This window comes from Tachyglossus aculeatus, chromosome 6 (assembly GCF_015852505.1).
Source record: "Tachyglossus aculeatus isolate mTacAcu1 chromosome 6, mTacAcu1.pri, whole genome shotgun sequence".
NCBI classification, from domain to species: Eukaryota; Metazoa; Chordata; class Mammalia; order Monotremata; family Tachyglossidae; genus Tachyglossus; species Tachyglossus aculeatus.
This window is the reverse complement of record NC_052071.1, coordinates 2,332,642-2,352,179: the sequence shown is the minus strand read 5'-3', so window position 1 is coordinate 2,352,179 and position 19,538 is coordinate 2,332,642.

The following is a 19,538-nucleotide window of genomic DNA, read 5'->3' as shown; positions in this document are numbered from 1 at the left end:
CACAGCTGATAAGTGGCAAAGCCGGGATTTGAACAAATGACCTCTGACTCCAAAGCCCAGGCTCTTTCCACTGAGTCACGCTGCTTCCCCCAACCCTCAGTCTCAAAATACTTTTGTATTTCTACTGATGTCTGTCTCTGCCTCTAGACTGTGATCTCGTTGTGAGCAGGGATTGTCACTGTTTATCATTGTATTGTACTCCTCCAAGTGCTTAGTACAGTGCTCTGCACACAATAAGTGCTCAGAAAATACAATTGAATGAATGAATGACTGAACTTCAGAGAGGCTGATGTCTGCTGGAATAAGTATACAGGAAGGAGGGGGATCAGGGTGGGGCCTGAGAACAGACTCTCAAAAGAGTCCTATCTTTGGCAAGACACCCAGAAGTCAACACCAGGTGGTCTGGTGGGGACCTCAGCCCCTTCATGTCCCAAACTCCCCTGTGCCCCCTGAGGGCCCCAGGCTCTGGGATCTATTTACAGCTTCCAAATTCAAGGAGGAGCTGCCAGGATCAAAGGAGGGCCTGCTCTTTTGATGTGATGCTATCATAGCCCCAGTGGATCCTGGGGCCTCTGAAATGCCTTCTCCTCCACCCTTGGCAGTAGTGGGTCCAGCTGCCTGAATCTGCAAAGCCTCCCCCAACGCCAAGCCTGTCCACCCCAAGCAAGCAAGGTCAGACTGCCAGACAGACAGAGAAGATAGAGGGACAGATGGACTGTCTTCTTTTTTGTCTACTTTGGGAGGGGTGACCCCAACTTGTTTTTCCATCTGCTTTGGGACAGGACCTTGGTTTGGTCAGAGAGGTTGGTTGGGAGGCAGAGGAAGCAGAAACAGCTCTGGGGTGCCTTCTTCTGCCCTCCTGGGTTGGAGATTAGGGTGGTGAAGACCTTCTGAGGGGTCACATTGATGGTGGGGAGGGGGAGATAGGACAGGGAAGGTTATCAGATTGTCAGAGGGGCTCTCTGCCTCTGCTAGAGCCTCCCTGTCTAGACTGTAAGCTCCCCTTGAACAGGGAATGTGTCTGTTTATTGTTCTACTGTACTCTCCCAAGGGCTTAAACTTAGTACAGTGCTCTGACACAGTAAACACTCAAAAAATATGATTGAATGAATGGTGAACTGCTTTGACTTTGGCTTTGCCATGTAGCCAATCTGATTGTAGATTTCCTCCTTCACTTCATTCATCCATACATTCGATTGTATTTATTGAGTGATTCCTGTGCGCAAAGCACTGTACAAAGCTCTTGGGAGAGACATAGTCCCTGGCTGCAATGAACTTACAGTCTAGAGGGAGTTTACAGTCCAGAGGGCAGGGTAGTGTATAATAATGATGGTATTTATTAAGTGCTTACTATGTGCAAAGCACTGTTCTAAGCACTGGGGAGCTTACAAGGTGATCAGGTTGTCCCATAGGGGGCTCATGGTCTCAATCCCCATTTTACAGTTGAGGTAACTGAGGCACAGTTAGGTTGCCCAAAGTCACACAGCTGACAATTGGCAGAGCCAGAATTTGAACCCATGACCTCTGACTCCAAAACCTGGGCTCTTTCCACTGAGCCACCTGCTTCTCAGTGGGGGTGTATGGAGTGGGAGGGCAAGGGGTGCTGACAGGCAAGCATAGAAGCATCCCTGAGCAGAAAAATCTAAGATTTTCTTTTCCACTTTACCTCCTTTCCACCGCTCCCCAGTCCCCAGTGTCCTCGACATTTTCCTGGCCATGAGGAAGAGGTTCCAGAGATCCTGTGAAAGTCCAGACAGACCTGTCCCTGGGGCTGCTTGAGTGCCTGAAGTTTGGTGACCACATGGGGTGTTTGGAAGGACATCTCCCTTTGCCCCCACCATGCTCTAATCACCTCTTGATTTGAGGGTGTTTGTGTCCTTGACATTATTTATCAGTATCCACAGGATGAGCTGAGGCCTACAGTTGGCAAATCACTATACTGAACATCTAATGTGGACAATACACTGGCCTGGGAGTCTACAGTGGACAGAACATTGTTCTGGGTACCTATCCTGAGCAGAACACATGGTGTTTGCTAAGTGCTTACTATGTGTCAAGCACTGTCCTAAGCACTGAGGTAGATACAAGCTAATCAGATTGGACACAGTCCCTGTCTCACTTGGGGGTCACAGTCTTAATCTCCATTTTACTAATGAAGGAATTGAGGCACAGAGAAGTGAAGTGACTTGCCCAAGGTCACACAGCAGACAAGTGGCAGAGTCAGGATTGGGACCCAAGTCCTTCTGACTCCGAAGATGCTGCTCTATCCACTAGACCACACTGCTTCTCATGTGGTAAGCACATTCTATGTGCCTAGCATTGTATGAAACTGTTGGCCAGATACAAAACAATACAAACATATCAGAAGTAATCCTTGTCCCCCAGGGGGCTCCCCAAGGGGAAGTATCAAGTATCAAATCAAGTATCAAGTATCAAATCCCCATTTTACAGATGAGGAAATGGAGGCCCAGACAATTGAAGTTACTTTCCCAAGTTCATAAAGCAGATAAGAGCGCTTAGTATAGTGCTCTGCACAGAGTAAGTGCTCAATAAATACGACTGGATGAATAAGAGGCAGAGCCAGGATTAGGACCCAGGTGTTCTGACTCCCAGTTTGAACTCTCTCCAACTAGGTCACAATGCTAAAAAGCCATTCCCATGACTTCATTCATTCATTCATTCAATCGTATTTATTGAGCACTTACTGTGTGCAGAGCACTGTACTAAGCGCTTGGGAAGTACAAGTTGGCATCATATAGAGACGGTCCCTACCCAACAACAGGTTCACAGTCTAGAAGGGGGAGACAGACAATACAACAAAACATGTGGACAGGTGTCAAGTCATCACAATAAATAGAAATAAATCTAGATAATAATAATAATAATAATGGCATTTATTAAGTGCTTACTATGTGCAAAGCACTGTTCTAAGCACTGGGGCACTGTTCTAAGCCATACATGTACATCATTAGCAAAATAAATAGAATAGAATAGTAAACATGAGTTCAACTACCATCTCTAGGGACTCCCAAATCCATCTCTCCAGCCCTGATCTCTCTCCTTCCCTGCAAACCCGCATTTCCTCCTGCCTCCAGGACAACTCTTCAGGCATGACCCACTGGCACCTCCAGCTCATTAGGTCCAAAATAATAATAATAATAACAATGATGGCATTTGTTAAGCACTTACTATGTGTGAAGCACTATTTTAAGCGCTGGGACAGAGCCCTTCATTTTCTCTTCTAAATCCTCTCCTCCATCTAATTTTCCCATCACACTTGACAACACCTGGCCCCATCCACACTTCACTCTAACCACTGTACTTTGATCTCATCTATTTCATCACCGAACTCCCCTGACTAAGCCCTCCTTGCCTCTTTTCCCATTTCCTTCTGTATCACCTTGACTTGCTCCCTTTATTCATCCTCCCTCTCAGCCCCACAGCTCCTATGTACATATCTCTAATTTTACTAATTTATATTAATGTCTGTCTTCCCCTCTGGAATGTAAACTCGTGTCTGTTATATTGTACTCTCCCAAGCGCTTAGTACAGTGCTCTGCACACAGTAAGCACTCAATAAATACAACTGACTGACTGACCATCCTCTATCACGCTGCGTCAACTCTGTTCTTGGTTGTATAACCCTTGAGAACTTTGATATGCATGCCAAGTCCTCAGTACTTACATAAGTATTCTCATACTCTACTATTTTCCTTATCCCTAATCTATTTTCTCCCTCTGTAATAATAATAATGATGGTATTTATTAAGCACTTACTATGTGCAAAGCACTGTTCTAAGCACTGGGGGGATATAAGGTAATCAGGTTGTCCCACAGGGGACTCACAGTCTTAATCTCCATTTTACAAATGAGGGAACTGAGGCACAGAGAAGTTAAGTGATTTGCCCAAAGTCACACAGCTGACAATTGGTGGAGCCGGGATTTGAAGCCATGACCTCTGACTCCAAAGCCCATGCTCTTTTCACTGAGCCACACTGCTTCTCTGTAGACTGTAAACTCCTTGTGGGTGGGGATCATATCTACAAACTCAGTTGTACTGTACTTTCCCAAGTACTTAGTGCAGTACTCTGCATGTATTAAGCATTCAATCAATCAATCAATCAGTCATATTTACTGAATGCTTACTATGTGCAGAGCACTGCACTAAGCTCTTGGGAGAGTACAATCTAACAGAGTGGGTAGACATGTTCCCTGCCCACAACAAGCTTACAATGTAGAGAGGAAGATTGACATTGATATAAATAAATAATTTATGAATAGAATAAATAAAATATGGCTAGTATGAATAAATTGAGGATCTAGTAAATAAATTATGAATGTAATGAATTAATTCACTGATCAGCATATAAAGCAACTGTCACTGTGTATTCTAGGTATTTAAAATGGGAACTTCCATCCAGAGTGTATGTGGGATTTTTGCCTCCTTGTCAGGAGAGAAGTTTCAATGGGTGTGACCTCCCAGAAAATAGTCTCTGGTGATGGGACTTAATCACTTCTCCACACAAACAAGGAAAGTTTACAAAATATGTAAAGCTACACAAAGCTACGAGAAAAGCCTCTATTGAATCAAAATAACTGGTACAGCTTTGAACAGTTCTGCTGCCCAAGGCAGTAAATACAGAAGGTGAACATAACATCTGTCACTATGTTTCAGTAGAATATGCAACTTCATATTGGAACCTTTATCCAGAGTGTATGTGGGTTTTCACTTCAGAACAGGGAGACAAGTTTCAGTCAGTGTGAATTGCCAGAAAGGGGACTTTGGTGATGGGACGCAAAAACTTCTCCACACAGCACAGCAAAGTGGATAGAGAGCAGGCCTGGGAGTCAGAAGGTCATGGGTTCTGATTCCGGCTCCGCCACTTGTTTGCAATGTGAACTGGGGCAAGTCACTTCACTTCTCTAGTCCTCGGTTACTTCATCGTGAGAAGGGGACTGTGTCCAACAACATTTGCTTACTACAGTGCCTGATACATTGTTAGTATGTTTGGCTTTGTTCTCTGTCTCCCCCTTTTAGACTGTGAGCCTACTGTTGGGTAGGGACTGTCTCTATATGTTGCCAACTTGTACTTCCCAAGCGCTTAGTACAGTGCTCTGCACACAGTAAGCACTCAATAAATAGGATTGATGATGATGATGATACATAGTAAGTGCTTAAGAAACACCATAAATATTATCATCATTGTAACAAGACAAGTATTCAGAATATGGAAGCCTACACAGAGTTACTAGGAAAAGCCTTCTGGAACAAAATAAAGAGGTAAAGAGGTACCGGACAAAGCTGCTCAGCACATCATTCTTCCGATCAGAAGTACTGGCAGTGTATTAATATGTATGTAGGGAGAGAAGAAGAAGGATAAGCTGGAGGGAGAATGTTGCTAGAGCTCGGGCCTGGGAGTCAGAAAGAACTGGGTTTTAATCCCCGCTCTGCCGCTTATCTTCTTTGTCACCATGGTCAAGTCACTTCACTTCTCTGGGCTTCAGTTACCTCATCTGTAGAACAGGAATGAAGACTGTGTCCAACCTGATGAGCTGTATCGGCAGTGACTATCGCTCTCGTAAGTGAGCCCGGGCCCACCCCCACCCCACTCCCCGGGAGCCTGATGCTCGGCGTGGAAGGATGGAAGGATGGAAGGCTGTAGGGAAGAAGGGCCGAGGGGACGTCGACGACTATTGCGCGTCTCCCTCCTCTGCAGGTGGTTCATCTCTTATGAACCACCTCTTATGTATATATGTATATATGTTTGTATATATGTTTGTACATATTTATTACTCTATTTATTTATTTATTTTATTTGTACATATCTATTCTATTTATTTTATTCTGTTAGTATGTTCGGTTTTGTTCTCTGTCTCCCCCTTTTAGACTGTGAGCCCACTGTTGGGTAGGGACTGTCTCTCTATGTTGCCAATTTGTACTTCCCAAGCGCTTAGTACAGTGCTCTGCACATAGTAAGCGCTCAATAAATACGACTGATGATGACGACGATCTCTTCGCCTGCATCTGACGCGGCAGAGGCCGCCTCGCTCTGCAGGGCCCCGGCGGCGGGACTCCATCTCCCAGCAGTCTCCGCGGGGCAGCGCCCCTGCCCTCCCGGCGTCTTTTTCGCGGTGCACGCTGGGAACTGTAGTCCCCGTGGCTCTTCGCCGTCGCGGTGCATGCTGGGCTCTCACGACGTGGCGGGAGGCCGCATGTTGGGGCGATGGGGCCTGCTCCGCCTGCGGCCCGCATGCTGATGGACGGGGTTCGGTTGGCGCAGATGGGGGATGGAGCCCCCTCGCCCGAGCCCTCCCCGGACCTCCCTCCCACCCTCCGAAACTGGTCCTCGCCGTGCTGCCCCTGCTCCGTTCCCCATGGCTGGGAAAATGGGGGTTCAACCCCTGTTCTCCCTCCTGCTTAGACTGTGAGCCCCAAGTCGGGCACAGTCCCTAATCTCCGCGATTAACTAGTTTATTAGAGAAGCTCAGTTGAAAGAGTGCGGGCTCGGCTTCAAGGCTGGCCATCACCTCGCCCCCTCACCTCCCTTCGCTCCTTCTCCGGCCCAGCCCACACCCTCCGCTCCTCTGCCGCTAATCTCCTCACTGTGCCTCGTTCTCGCCTGTCCCGCCGTCGACCCCCGACCCACGTCCTCCCCCTGGCCTGGAATGCCCTCCCTCCACCCATCCGCCAAGCTAGCTCTCTTCCTTCTTCAAAGCCCTACTGAGAGCTCACCTCTTCCAGGAGGCCTTCCCAGACTGAGCCCCTCCTTCCTCTCCCCCTCCTCCCCCATCCCCCGCCTTACCTCCTTCCCCTCCCCACAGCAGCTGTATATATGCATATATGTTTGTACGTATTTTTTACTCTATTTATTAATTTTATTTGTACATGTTTATTCTATTTATTTTATTTTGTTAATATGTTTTGTTTTGTTGTCTGTCTCCCCCTTCTAGACTGTGAGCCCGCTGTTGGGTAGGGACCGTCTCTATATGTTGCCAACTTGTACTTTCCAAGCGCTTAGTACAGTGCTCTGCACACAATAAGCGCTCAATAAATCTGATTGAATGTTGAATGAATGAATGAATTGGGAGTCAGAGGTCATGGGTTCTAATCCTGGCTCTCCCACATGTCTGCTGTGTGACCTTGGGCAAGTCACTTAACTTCTCTGAGCCTCAGTTCCCTCATCTGTAAAATGGGGATGAAGACTGAGCCCCACGTGGGGCTGCGTGATCACCCTGTATCCCCCCCAGTGCTTGGAACAGTGCTTTGCACGTGGTAAGTGCTTAGCAAATGTCATCATTATTATTATTATTTTAAAAATGGTGTTTGTTAAGCACTTACTAAGTGCCGGGTGCTGTTCTGAGCTCTGGGGTAGGTACTTCCCAAGCGCTTTGTACAGTGCTCTGTACATGGTAAGTGCTCAATAAATACAATTGAATGAATGAATGAATACGAGCTCATCAGGTTGGACACGGTCTGTGTCCCACATGGGGCTCACAGGCTTATCCCCATTTTACAGATGAGATGACCGGGATGCAGTGAAGTGACAGGCCCATAGTCACAGTAGACAAGTGGCGGAATTGGGATTAGAACCCAGGTCCTTCTGACTCTCTGGCCATGGGATCTATCTATCAATAGTATCATTCTTTCTATCCCTAAGCTACACTGTTTTTCTATTTTGTATCTACCCCAATCCTTAGAACAGTGCTTGACACACAGTAAGGGCTTACCCCAGACTGAGCCCCCTCTTTCCTCTCCCTCTCTTCCCCCTCCCCATCCCCCCCCGCCTTACCTCCTTCCCCTCCCCACAGCACTTGTATATATGTATATATGTTTGTACATATTTGTTACTCTATTTATTTTACTTGTACATATTTATTCTATTTATTTTATTTTGTTAATGTGTTTTGTTTTGTTGTCTGTCTCCCCCTTCTAGACTGTGAGCCCGCTGTTGGGTAGGAACCGTCTCTATATGTTGCCAACTTGTACTTCCCAAGCGCTTAGTACAGTGCTTCACACACAGTAAGCGCTCAGTAAATATGATTGAATGAATGAATGAATGAATCAACGTATCAATAGAGACTAAAATGAGAACATCTTTTGCTTGGAATAAAAATACCAGTTACAACTCTTAACAGTTCTGCAACCGAGTCAACTGATCCCTCTAGGTATACAATGCAATTTGTTGGTCAGTGGTCATATTAACTGTTACTGTGTGGATTTTATTTCAGAACTGAGAGATGTTTCATTTGATGTGACTTGCCAGAAGGCAGTCTCTAGTGATGGGACTCACACTCCTCCATAATAAGAATTATTATGGTATTTGTGAAGCACTTACTATGTGCCAAGCACTATTCTAAGCACTGGGGTAGATACAAGGTAATCAGGTTGTCCCACATGGGGCTCACAGTCTTAATTCCCATTTTACAGATGAGGTAACTGAGGCACAGAGAAGTGGCTTACCCAAGGTCACACAGCAGACAAGTAGTGGAGGTGGCATTAGAACCCACATCCTCTGGCTCCCAAGCCTGTGCTCTTGCCACTAAGCCATGTTGCTTCTCTCAGGGAAAGTATGCAGAATATATTAGGCTACAAAGAGTTACTGGGAAAAAACCCTTGGAATGAAATGTAGAGATATCGAGACAAAGACTAAAGCTTCTCGTCACACTATTCTACCCCCTTCCCCTCCCCACAGCACTTGTATATATGTATATATGTTTGTACATATTTGTTACTCTATTTATTTTACTTGTACATATTTATTCTATTTATTTTATTTTGTTAATGTGTTTTGTTTTGTTGTCTGTCTCCCCCTTCTAGACTGTGAGCCCGCTGTTGGGTAGGAACCGTCTCTATATGTTGCCAACTTGTACTTCCCAAGCGCTTAGTACAGTGCTTCACACACAGTAAGCGCTCAATAAATATGATTGAATGAATGAATGAATGAATCAACGTATCAATAGAGACTAAAATGAGAACATCTTTTGCTTGGAATAAAAATACCAGTTACAACTCTTAACAGTTCTGCAACCGAGTCAACTGATCCCTCTAGGTATACAATGCAATTTGTTGGTCAGTGGTCATATTAACTGTTACTGTGTGGATTTTATTTCAGAACTGAGAGATGTTTCATTTGATGTGACTTGCCAGAAGGCAGTCTCTAGTGATGGGACTCACACTTCTCCATAATAAGAATTATTATGGTATTTGTGAAGCACTTACTATGTGCCAAGCACTGTTCTAAGCACTGGGGTAGATACAAGGTAATCAGGTTGTCCCACATGGGGCTCACAGTCTTAATTCCCATTTTACAGATGAGGTAACTGAGGCACAGAGAAGTGGCTTGCCCAAGGTCACACAGCAGACAAGTAGTGGAGGTGGCATTAGAACCCACATCCACTGGCTCCCAAGCCTGTGCTCTTGCCACTAAGCCATGTTGCTTCTCTCAGGGAAAGTATGCAGAATATATTAGGCTACAAAGAGTTACTGGGAAAAAACCCTTGGAATGAAATGTAGAGATGTCGAGACAAAGACTAAAGCTTCTCGTCACACTATTCTACCCCCTTCCCCTCCCCACAGCACTTGTATATATTTGTACATATTTATTACGCCATTTTATTAATGACATGTATATAGCTATAATTCTATTTATTCTGATGGTATTGACACCTGTCTACTTGTTTTGTTTTGTTGTTTGTCTCCCCTTTCTAGACTGTGAGCCCATTGTTGGGTAAGGACCGTCTGTCTCTATATGTTGCTGATTTGTACTTCCCAAGTGCTTAGTACAGTGTTCTGCACACAGTAAGCGCTCAATAAATACAATTGAATGAATGAGTGAATACTGGCAATGTATCAACATAGAATAAAACCAGAACAGCCTTTTCTTGGAACTAAAATAAATGTTACAATTTTGAACAGCTCCTTTCCCTTGGAGATGTACAGTGCAATTGTTTGATCGGCGAACGTGTCAATGACCTCTGAGTTTCTGTATTATATAGTACTTAAAACTGTCTCGTACATCTAGAGTGTATGTGGGATTACACTTCCGAATCCAGAGAGAAGTTTCCCAGAGTCACACAGCGGACAATTGGCGGAGCCAGGATTTGAACCCATGACGTCTGACTCCAAAGCCCGGTCTCTTTCCACTGAGCCAAATCCCAACCCGCATCCCTCTTATGATAGTCCGGGTCATTTGCCGGGTTGTGTCTGCCACGTGGGTGCAATTTGGACAAGAGGCATTTGGTAAAAAGTTAAAGATCCTGTTAAATGGGTCTCCCTGACAGAAAAATCCCCAGTTGGGCCCGTTGTTGGGAAGGGATTGTCTCTATTTGTTGCTGAATTGTACTGTCCAAGCTCTTAGTGCAGTGCTGTGCACACAGTAAGCGCTCAATAAATGCGAGTGAATGAATGAAATGAAATGAGTGAATTCCATTTCCTCGGATGGTTTACCTGTTGGAAAGTATTTGAGCATTTGCTCTTCACTGTCTCCTTGACCCCACGAAGGAAGTCCAACTGTAATGCATCTTTCCTACCATTCTCTCATATGTGATGTGATGGTCAGTAGGGAATAGAGATTTTAAGCACTACTCCTGGCTGGCTGCTCAGTCAATGAATCAGCCTTTAATGAGCATTTACCGTGTGCAGGGTATCACATTAAGTAATACAGTAAAGGAAAGATGTGGTCCATGCCCTGAGGAGGCTACAGGGCCACGTGGTGTAATGGATAGAGCACGGGCCTGGGAATTAGAAAGTCAAGAGTTCTAATCCTGACTCTGCCATTTGTCTGCTGTGTGATGCTGGGCAAGTCACTTCACTTCTCTGTGCCTCAGTTACCTCATCTGTGAAATGGAGATTGAGACTGTGAGCCCCATGTAGGACAGGGACTGTGTCCAACCTGATTTGCTTGTATCTACCCCAGGGCTTAATACAGTGCCTGGCACATAGTAAGGGCTTAACAAATGCCACAATTATTATTATTATTACAGTCTGGAGGAAGCATCTCCTCCTCTTGGAGGAGTTGTGGCTTCAGTAAGGCTTTGAAGGTGGGGAGAGGAAATGTCTGTCAGATAGAGAAGCAGCGTGACTCAGTGGAAAGAGCCCGGGCTTTGCAGTAAGAGGTCATGGGTTCAAATCCCGACTCCGCCAATTGTCAGCCGTGTGACTTTGAGCAAGTCACTTAACTTCTCCATGCCTCAGTTGCCTCATCTGTAAAATGGGGATTAATACTGTGAGCCTCATGTGGGGCAACCTGATCACCTTGTAAACTCCCCAGCGGTTAGAACAGTGCTTTGCACATAGTAAGTGCTTAATAAATGCCATTATTATTATTATTATTATTATTATTATTATTATTATTATGTGAGGAAGGAAGGCGTTCCAGGCCAGAGGCAGGATGTGGGCGAGGGGTCAGTGGCGAGATAGATGAGATCGAGGTACAGTGAGTAGGTTGGCATTAGAGGAGCGAATTGTGAGGGTTCAGTTTCAGGAGAGTAGTGAGAAACGCCAAGTGATTTACTATAGGTCACCCAGTAGACATGTGGCAGAGCTGGAATTAGAACCCAGGTCCTCTGACTCACTGGGACGTGCCCTTTCCCTTAGATGACACTGCTTCTGCCTTCTCAAAGGGAGACTCCATCAAATCAGGATCTCACGTTGAAATGCTTAATAGTTAATAGTATTTCCAGGATTTTCATTCTAGTTCTAGTAACACTTACAATGGTTTCATCATTGTTGGAGCCTCCAGGAGGCCTTCCCAGACTGAGCCCCTTCCTTCCTCTCCCCCTCCCCATCCCCCCGCCCTATCTCCTTCCCCTCCTCACAGCACCTGTATATATGTTTGTACAGATTTATTACTCTATTTATTTTACTTGTACGTATTTACATATTCTATTTTATTTTGTTAATATGTTTTGTTTTGTCGTCTGTCTCCCCCTTCTAGACTGTGAGCCCGCTGTTGGGTAGGGACCGTCTCTATATGTTGCCAACTTGTACTTCCCAAGCGCTTAGTACAGTGCTCTGCACACAGTAAGCACTCAATAAATACGATTGAATGAATGAATGAATTTGGGCTCTCTATCAATTATACCAAACGCAAGTTGAAAGGGTTGAAACTATAATGGAACACAGTGCCACCTCCCCTGTGATTGACATCTACCAGTCACAAGGAACAATTTGACCCTGGTCTGGGGCCCACCCCTTTGGTTACATCCCTGGCAGATGGTTTGCTCCCCAGTCATGCCAGGGACGGTGGCCTGGCTCCCACTGTTGATTGCGTGATTTGCGGGAGTGACTCCCTTCCCTGTGGGAGTTAGAATCCAGGCAATGTAGACCTTGTCTGATTATTGGGTCCATAGGTGTCTGTTCAGGCCATCCTGGATCTCCAAAATGGTCTATTTCATTTCACATGACTTTGTGGGGCAGCTCCAGATTCTTCCACACGTGATTCGGTTTCAGAGGAAACCGTGGATCTGCGTCTCTTCCTCCTCTGGAGCTTCGAGGAAAGTCCTACCTCCCTCTTCCCCGGTGCTTGCCCAACTTGGGAGCTCGGGCAACCTAATATTTTCAACTATGAAATGATGGATCAGCAGACATTATAAACCGCTCATTTGTCATATCGTCTCCAAGGATTCCTCCTGAAAAATAGGTATTAGTGCAAAATGTGCCAATCTGTTGTGGAACCCCCAGATTTTCCACACACCTTTATACAACACACTGTCTCTTTCTGTCCCCTCCTCGATCCCAAAACATCCCAGATATGATATTGAAAACTTATTCTCAAATGCCATCTATACTCCCATGGCATTTGTGTGACATTTGCTAGTGGGCATGACAAATTAGAAAACCTACTCTACCCAGCATCCAGGATCTGAATTCCACCCACTTCCTCATGGCATAAATATTTCCAGGAAAATCAGAATGCAGAGTTTTGGGGAGAGTGGCTGGGAGCAAAGATACTTTTCTGTCAGATGGTTTTCACCTGTAATTTGATTAACAAGTGATGGATAAATGACGGAAGGGACCTGATCCTGCTTAAATTTCCTTACATCCTCTGCCATTCCATGTAACTCATGAGGGCCTGGTGATTTGTTGGGTTCACGCTCTCTCTCTCTCTCCCTGCGTCCTCTTCTTCCTGTCTCTTCTTTATTCACAGTAGAGGCTTACTCCATTAAATGGGGTTGTAATGGCAGAAGAATGCATACAGACTTCTGAGGGGAGGCCTTTGTGCCAACTCTGCCTCCTCCTCACTCTGAAGAAGAGGAAGACCTGAAACAACAAACCCTAGCCCTCTTATTTTTGGGGGCCAAACGATTGGCAGTCATCAACTCAACTATTGCCTCAGCTTTCTCACAGACTCACTGCCTCCTGTCTCTCCTCTCTCTGGTTCATATGTCACTCTGCTGCCTGCCTCATTTTTCTAAAATGTTTTGTGCAGGCCTCACATTCCTCATGGTTGCCCATCCATCTCCACATCAAGAAGAAACACCTCATCATTAACTTTAAAGCATCTAATTAGCTCTCTCCCCACTGCTTTAACTCATTCTGCTTCCACTCGTAACTCAGCCCACACGTTTTGCTCCTCTCATGTCCCCCTTCTGGACTGTGAGCCCGCTGTTGGGTAGGGACCGTCTCTATATGTTGCCAACTTGTACTTCCCAAGCGCTTAGTACAGTGCTCTGCACACAGTAAGTGCTCAATAAATACGATTGAATGAATGAATGAAGTTTCAATGGGTGTGACCTGCCAGAGAGAGCAGTCTCTGGTGATATGACTCAAGTACTTCACCACTCAACAATGAAAGTATACAAAATATGGAAGGCTACAAAAAGCTAGCCCTAAAGCTCACCCATAGCTTTACCCTAAACCAAACCCCAGACCTTATGCCTAACTAACCTTAACCCATTCTGAATCACAGCCTGTTTTCGACCCTCAACAAACTCCAAACCGTATTCTTATCCCAAAATCTATTCTGAAGCCCAAACCTATCTATATCTATAAACCTAGACTAACCCCCAAATGCTATTCCAAACCCTTACCCTATTATAGTCATTCATTCATTCCATTCATTCCTTTGGGAGCCTTGTTCAGCTCCCAGAGCCCACTCCCTGGTACTTCTAGTTCAGCAACCCACTCCCCGACCCCCCTCTAGATGAACTATCAAGGCTGACCCTGAAGACCCTAACCATCCCCGCCGATGTTGTCATCTATGCCAACTGCTGGTGGCAAGCTTGAATTTGGCCTGAAATCCTCCACATAGAAGAAGCACAATGAGATCCCCCCCAGCAGTTGGCCCTGAGCCCTTCCCACAGCACAGACCCTAGTGGGCCTCGTCCTGGGTCTGCAGGCTCTTCTCTCTCCACTGCCTCTACTCTCAACCAACCTTGCCCTGTCCCACCTCCTGCTCTGCTCACCTGCACAGGCTGAGGCCCTGGAGGGTTCTCCGGCCTCCTGCTCTTGACCCCTGGCTGGCCCAGCTCCAGCACATAGTGGTCCTGGATGATGAGTGCCAGGAAGGGCTAGAGGAATAACTCAGTCATAGCCTCTCGGTACTCCTGGGAGAAGAGGAGCTCACATATGGTGCTCGGGGCCTGAAGGGAGTATACACAGAGTCATCCTGGAAGCTCCCCCACTCCAACCTTTGGTCTGAGAGAAGTTGCTTGGCTCCTCCTGCTTCTTCTGCTCTTACCTCTGACCCCAAACTGAGTCCCCTCTGAGGCCTGAGATCCCCAGGAAGAAATGGGTAATGCCCAGCTTGGGGTACCAATCCCCACACTTGATTTTCCAGATGCGGGGTACATGAGGATGATCTCCTCTTAGCCCCAGGTGCAACTTCACTGCCCAGCCATGGAACTAAGTGAAGGAATCAAAGTGGGAGGACTCAATAATAGTAGTTGTAGTAGTAGTAGTGTGCAGAAGATTATGTGCAGAAGATCTCCTCTTGAGGGACAGGGGAAAGATGGGAGAATAGATGGTGGAGTCGGTGGTGGAGGTGGCTGGAACTGGGAAGATGGATATAATTTTGTCAATGAAATAGCAACATCAATATGGGCAAGAAAAGGAGAGGGGTGACAATTGGAGTTAAAGGAGGGAATTAAAGGTCAGAAGTAGTTGATGTGGGTAGTAAGAGAGGCGAAGCAGTGTTATTGGACTAAGGAGAGGACAGTGTTACAGGAGGTGAGTGAGTGAGTCAGTCATATTTATTGAGCACTTACTGTTGCAGAGCACTGTACTAAGAATTTGGGAGACTCCAAAACAACAATAAACTGACACATTCCCTACCCACAACAAGCTTGCAGTCTAGAAGGGGAGACAGACATTAATGTAAATAAATAAATTATAGATAGGTACATATGTGCCGTGTTGCTGTGAGGGAGAATGAATAAAGGGAGCAAGTCAGGGTGATGCAAAAGGGAGTGGGAGAAGAGGAATGGAGGGCTTAAACAAGGGAAGGCCTCTTGGAGGAGATGTGCCTTCAATAAGGTTTTGATCTCCATCTGGATATCTGCCCGCCATCTAAAACTCAATATGTCCAAGACTGAACTCCTTATCTTCCCTCCCAAACCCTGCCCTCTCCCTGACATTTCCGTCACTGTAGATGGTACTACCATCCGTCCCCTCTCACAAGCCCACAACCTTGGTGTCATCCTCGATTCTCCTCTCTTGTTCACCCCTCACATCCAATCCGTCACCAAAACCTGCCGGTCTCACCTCCGCAACATCACCAAGATCCGCCCCTTCCTCTCCATCCAAACTGCTACCTTGCTGGTTCAATCTCTCATCCTATCCTGACTGGATTACTGCATCAGCCTCCTCTCTAATCTCCCATCCTCCTGTCTCTCCCCACTTCAGTCTATACATCACGCTGCTGCCCAGATCATCTCTGTGCAGATATGCTCTGGGCATGTTACTCCCCTCCTCAAAAATCTCCAGTGGCTACCAGTCAACCTATGCATCAAGCAAAAACTCCTCACTCTCAGCTTCAAGGTTCTCCATCACCTCGTCCCCTCCTACCTCACCTCCTTCCTCTCCTTCTACAGCCCAGTCCGCACCCTCCATTCCTCTGTCACTAGCCTCCTCACTGTGCCTCGTTCTCACCTGTCCAGCCATCGACCCCCGGCCCAAGTCCTCCCCCTAGCCTGGAATGCCCTCCCTCTGCACATCCACCAAGCTAGCTCTCTTCCTCCCTTCAAAGCCCTAGTGAGAGCTCACCTCCTTCAGGAGGCCTTCCCAGACTGAGCCCCCTTTTTCCTTTCCCTCTCCCCATCCTCCCCGCCCTACCTCCTTCCCCGCACAGCACCTGTATATATGTTTGTACAGATTTATTACTCATTTATTTTACTTGTTCATATTTACTATTCTATTTATTTTTTCAATGATGTCCATCTAGCTTTACTTCTATTTATTCTGATGACTTGACACATGACCACATGTTTTGTTTTGTTGTCTGTCTCCCCCTTCTAGACTGTGAGCCCGTTGTTGGGTAAGGACCATCTCTATATGTTGCCGACTTGTACTTCCCAAGCGCTTAGTACAGTGCTCTCCACACAGTAAGCGCTCAATAAATATGACTGAATGAATGAATGAATGAAGGGAGACAGAGACATTGGTCTGTCAGATATGAGGAGGGAGGGTGTTCCAGGCCAGAGGTAGGATGTGGGCGAGATGTCAGCTGTGAGATAGATGAGATGGAGGCACAGTGAGAAGGTTGGCATTAGAGGAGTGAAGTGTGGGAGCCAAGTTGTAGTAGGAGAGTAGAGAGGTGAGGTGGGAGGGGGCAAGGTGATTGAATGTTTTAAAGACAATGGTAAGGGGTTTCTGTGGATGGGCTACCACTGGAGTTCTTGAACAGTGGGGAAATGTGGCCTGAACGTTTTTGTAGAAAAATGAGAGTAAAATATGGCAGCAGAGTAAAGTATGGACTAGAGTGGAGAGAGACAAGAGGCAGGGAGGTCAGTGTGTAGGATGTTACAGTAATCAAGTTGGGAAAGGTTAAGGGATTGGATTGATGTGATAGTTTAGATAGAGGTATGCATGTTTAGATCAATCCCCATTTTACAGATGAGGTAACTGAGGCACAGAGAATTTAAGTAACTTGCCCAAGGTCACACAGCTGACAATTGGCGGAGCTGGGATTTGAACCCATGACCTCTGACTCCAAAGCCCGGGCTCTTTCCACTGAGCCACGCTGTATATATGTTTGTACAGATTTATCACTCTATTTACTTTACTTGTACATATTTACTATTCATTTTGTTAATGATGTGCATCTAGCTTTATTTCTATTTTGATGACTTGACACACGTCCACATTTTTTGTTTTGTTGTCTGTCTCCCCGTTCTAGACTGTGAGCCCGTTGTTGGGTAGGGATAGTCTCTATATGTTGCCAACTTGTACTTCCCAAGCGCTTAGTACAGTGCTCTGCACACAGTAAGCACTCAATAAATACAATTGAATGAATGAATAGAGGTATGCATGTTGTGAAGGTAAAACCAACAGGATCTAGTGATGCATTGAATATGTGTGTTGGGTGAGAGGAGTCAGAGATAACATCAAGGTTACAGGCTTGTGAGACAGGAAGTAAGGTAGTGCCATCTCCAGTGATGGGAAAGTCAGGGGGAGGATGGGGTTTGGGTGGGAAGATAAGAAGTTCTGTTTTAGACCTATTCCATTTGAGGTGATGGGAGCACATCCAAGTGGTGGTGTCTTGAAGTCAGGAGGAAAGGCGAGACTGCAGAGAAAAGAAAGATCAGGACAGGAGATGTATGTGAGGATTGGTATGAAATGGATGTGGTTGACCTGGTAGTTGAATTTCTGCCCACAGTATTCTATGGGACAGGCACCTGAGGAGAGGAAGGTTACTGTGGATTGGTGCGAGATCGCCGGAGGGATGAGGTACAAAAGTGGAGAGGTTGATGAGGTGATATCAAGATGGGGCAGGATGGTCTGGGATAAGTGGAGGTACTTAAGAGATTGGAAGTCTCTCTGTGAGGGAGAGGGACTCTGCAGAGTAGAGAAGGCAGATGAGGAGGTGAGGGTTGGAGAATGGGATTTCAGATCTGGTGAGTCGAGATAGGTAAAACTGGACCCTGTGCCCCATGGCCTGCTCCTGAGGATCTGAAAAAGAAGCCCTTACTTGCCACAACTATCACAAATCTAATTCCTTGATCCTGAGAATAGCCCCCGTTTCACATTCTGCCATTTGTCATCGTCATCATCATTCATGAATTCAATCATATTTATTGAGCATTTCCTGTGTGCAGAACACTGTATTAAGCACTTGGGAAGTACAAGTCAGCAACACAGACAGTCCCTACCCAACAATGGGCTCACAGTCTAGAAGGCAGAGATAGACTCTGCATACAGTAAGTGCTCAAAAAACAATAATGATAACGCTAATAATTATGGTATTTGTTAAGCACCTACAATGTGCCAGGCATCATACTAAGCACTGGAGTGGATACCAGCATATTTGGTGGGACATAGTCCCTGTCCAGCATAGGGCTCACAATCTTAATCCCCATTTTACTGATGCAGTAACCGATGCCCAGAAAAGTGAAGTGACTTGCTTAAGGCCACACAGCAGACAAGTGGTGGAGCTGGCATTAGAACCCATGACCTTCTGATCCCCAGACCCGTGATCTATCCACTATGAAGATACCAAGGATGTTGATGATGGTAATAGAAGAGTTTTGCGGGACACCCAGCAGACAACCAGTTGAGGACCAGATGAATGAATTCAAGATCTGAAAGTGCTTCAAGGACAAGGGAATGAATCACCCTATATAAGGCAGCAGAGAAATAAAGGAAGATTAGGACAGAGTAGAACTTGTTGGATTTGGTTCTGAGGAGTGATTTGGGCCCTTCTAGGGCACAATCTTGTTGACATCAGGCAAAAACTCCTCACCCTCGGCTTCAAGGCTCTCCATCACCTCGCCCCCTCCTACCTCAACTCCCTTCTCTCCTTCTACAGCCCAGCCCGCACCTGCCACTCTATTGCCACTAATCTCACCTGTTCCAACGTCGCCCCCCAGCCCATGTCATCCCCCTGGCCTGGAATGCCCTCCCTCCGCACATCCGCCAGGCTGGCTCTCTTCCTCCCTTCAAAGCCCTACTGAGAGCTCACCTCCTCCAGGAGGCCTTTCCAGACTGAGCCCCTCCTTCCTCTCCCCCTCCTCCCCCTCCCCATCCCCCTGCCTTACCTCCTTCCCCTCCCCACAGCACCTGTATATGTGTATATATTTTTGTACGTATTTATTACTCTATTTATTTATTTATTTATTTTATTTGTACATATTCTATTTATTTTATTTTGTTAATATGTTTTGTTTTGTTGTCTGTCTCCCCCTTTTAGACTGTGAGTCCATTGTTGGGTAGGGACTGTCTCTATATGTTCCCAACTTGTACTTCCCAAGCACTTAGTACAGTGCTCCACACACAGTAAGTGCTCAATAAATATGCTTGAATGAATGAACATGAAGGCATTAAAAAACGAATTTTAATTTGTCAAGAAGAGAGTTGGTGGAGTGGTGAAGGCAGCCGCTGC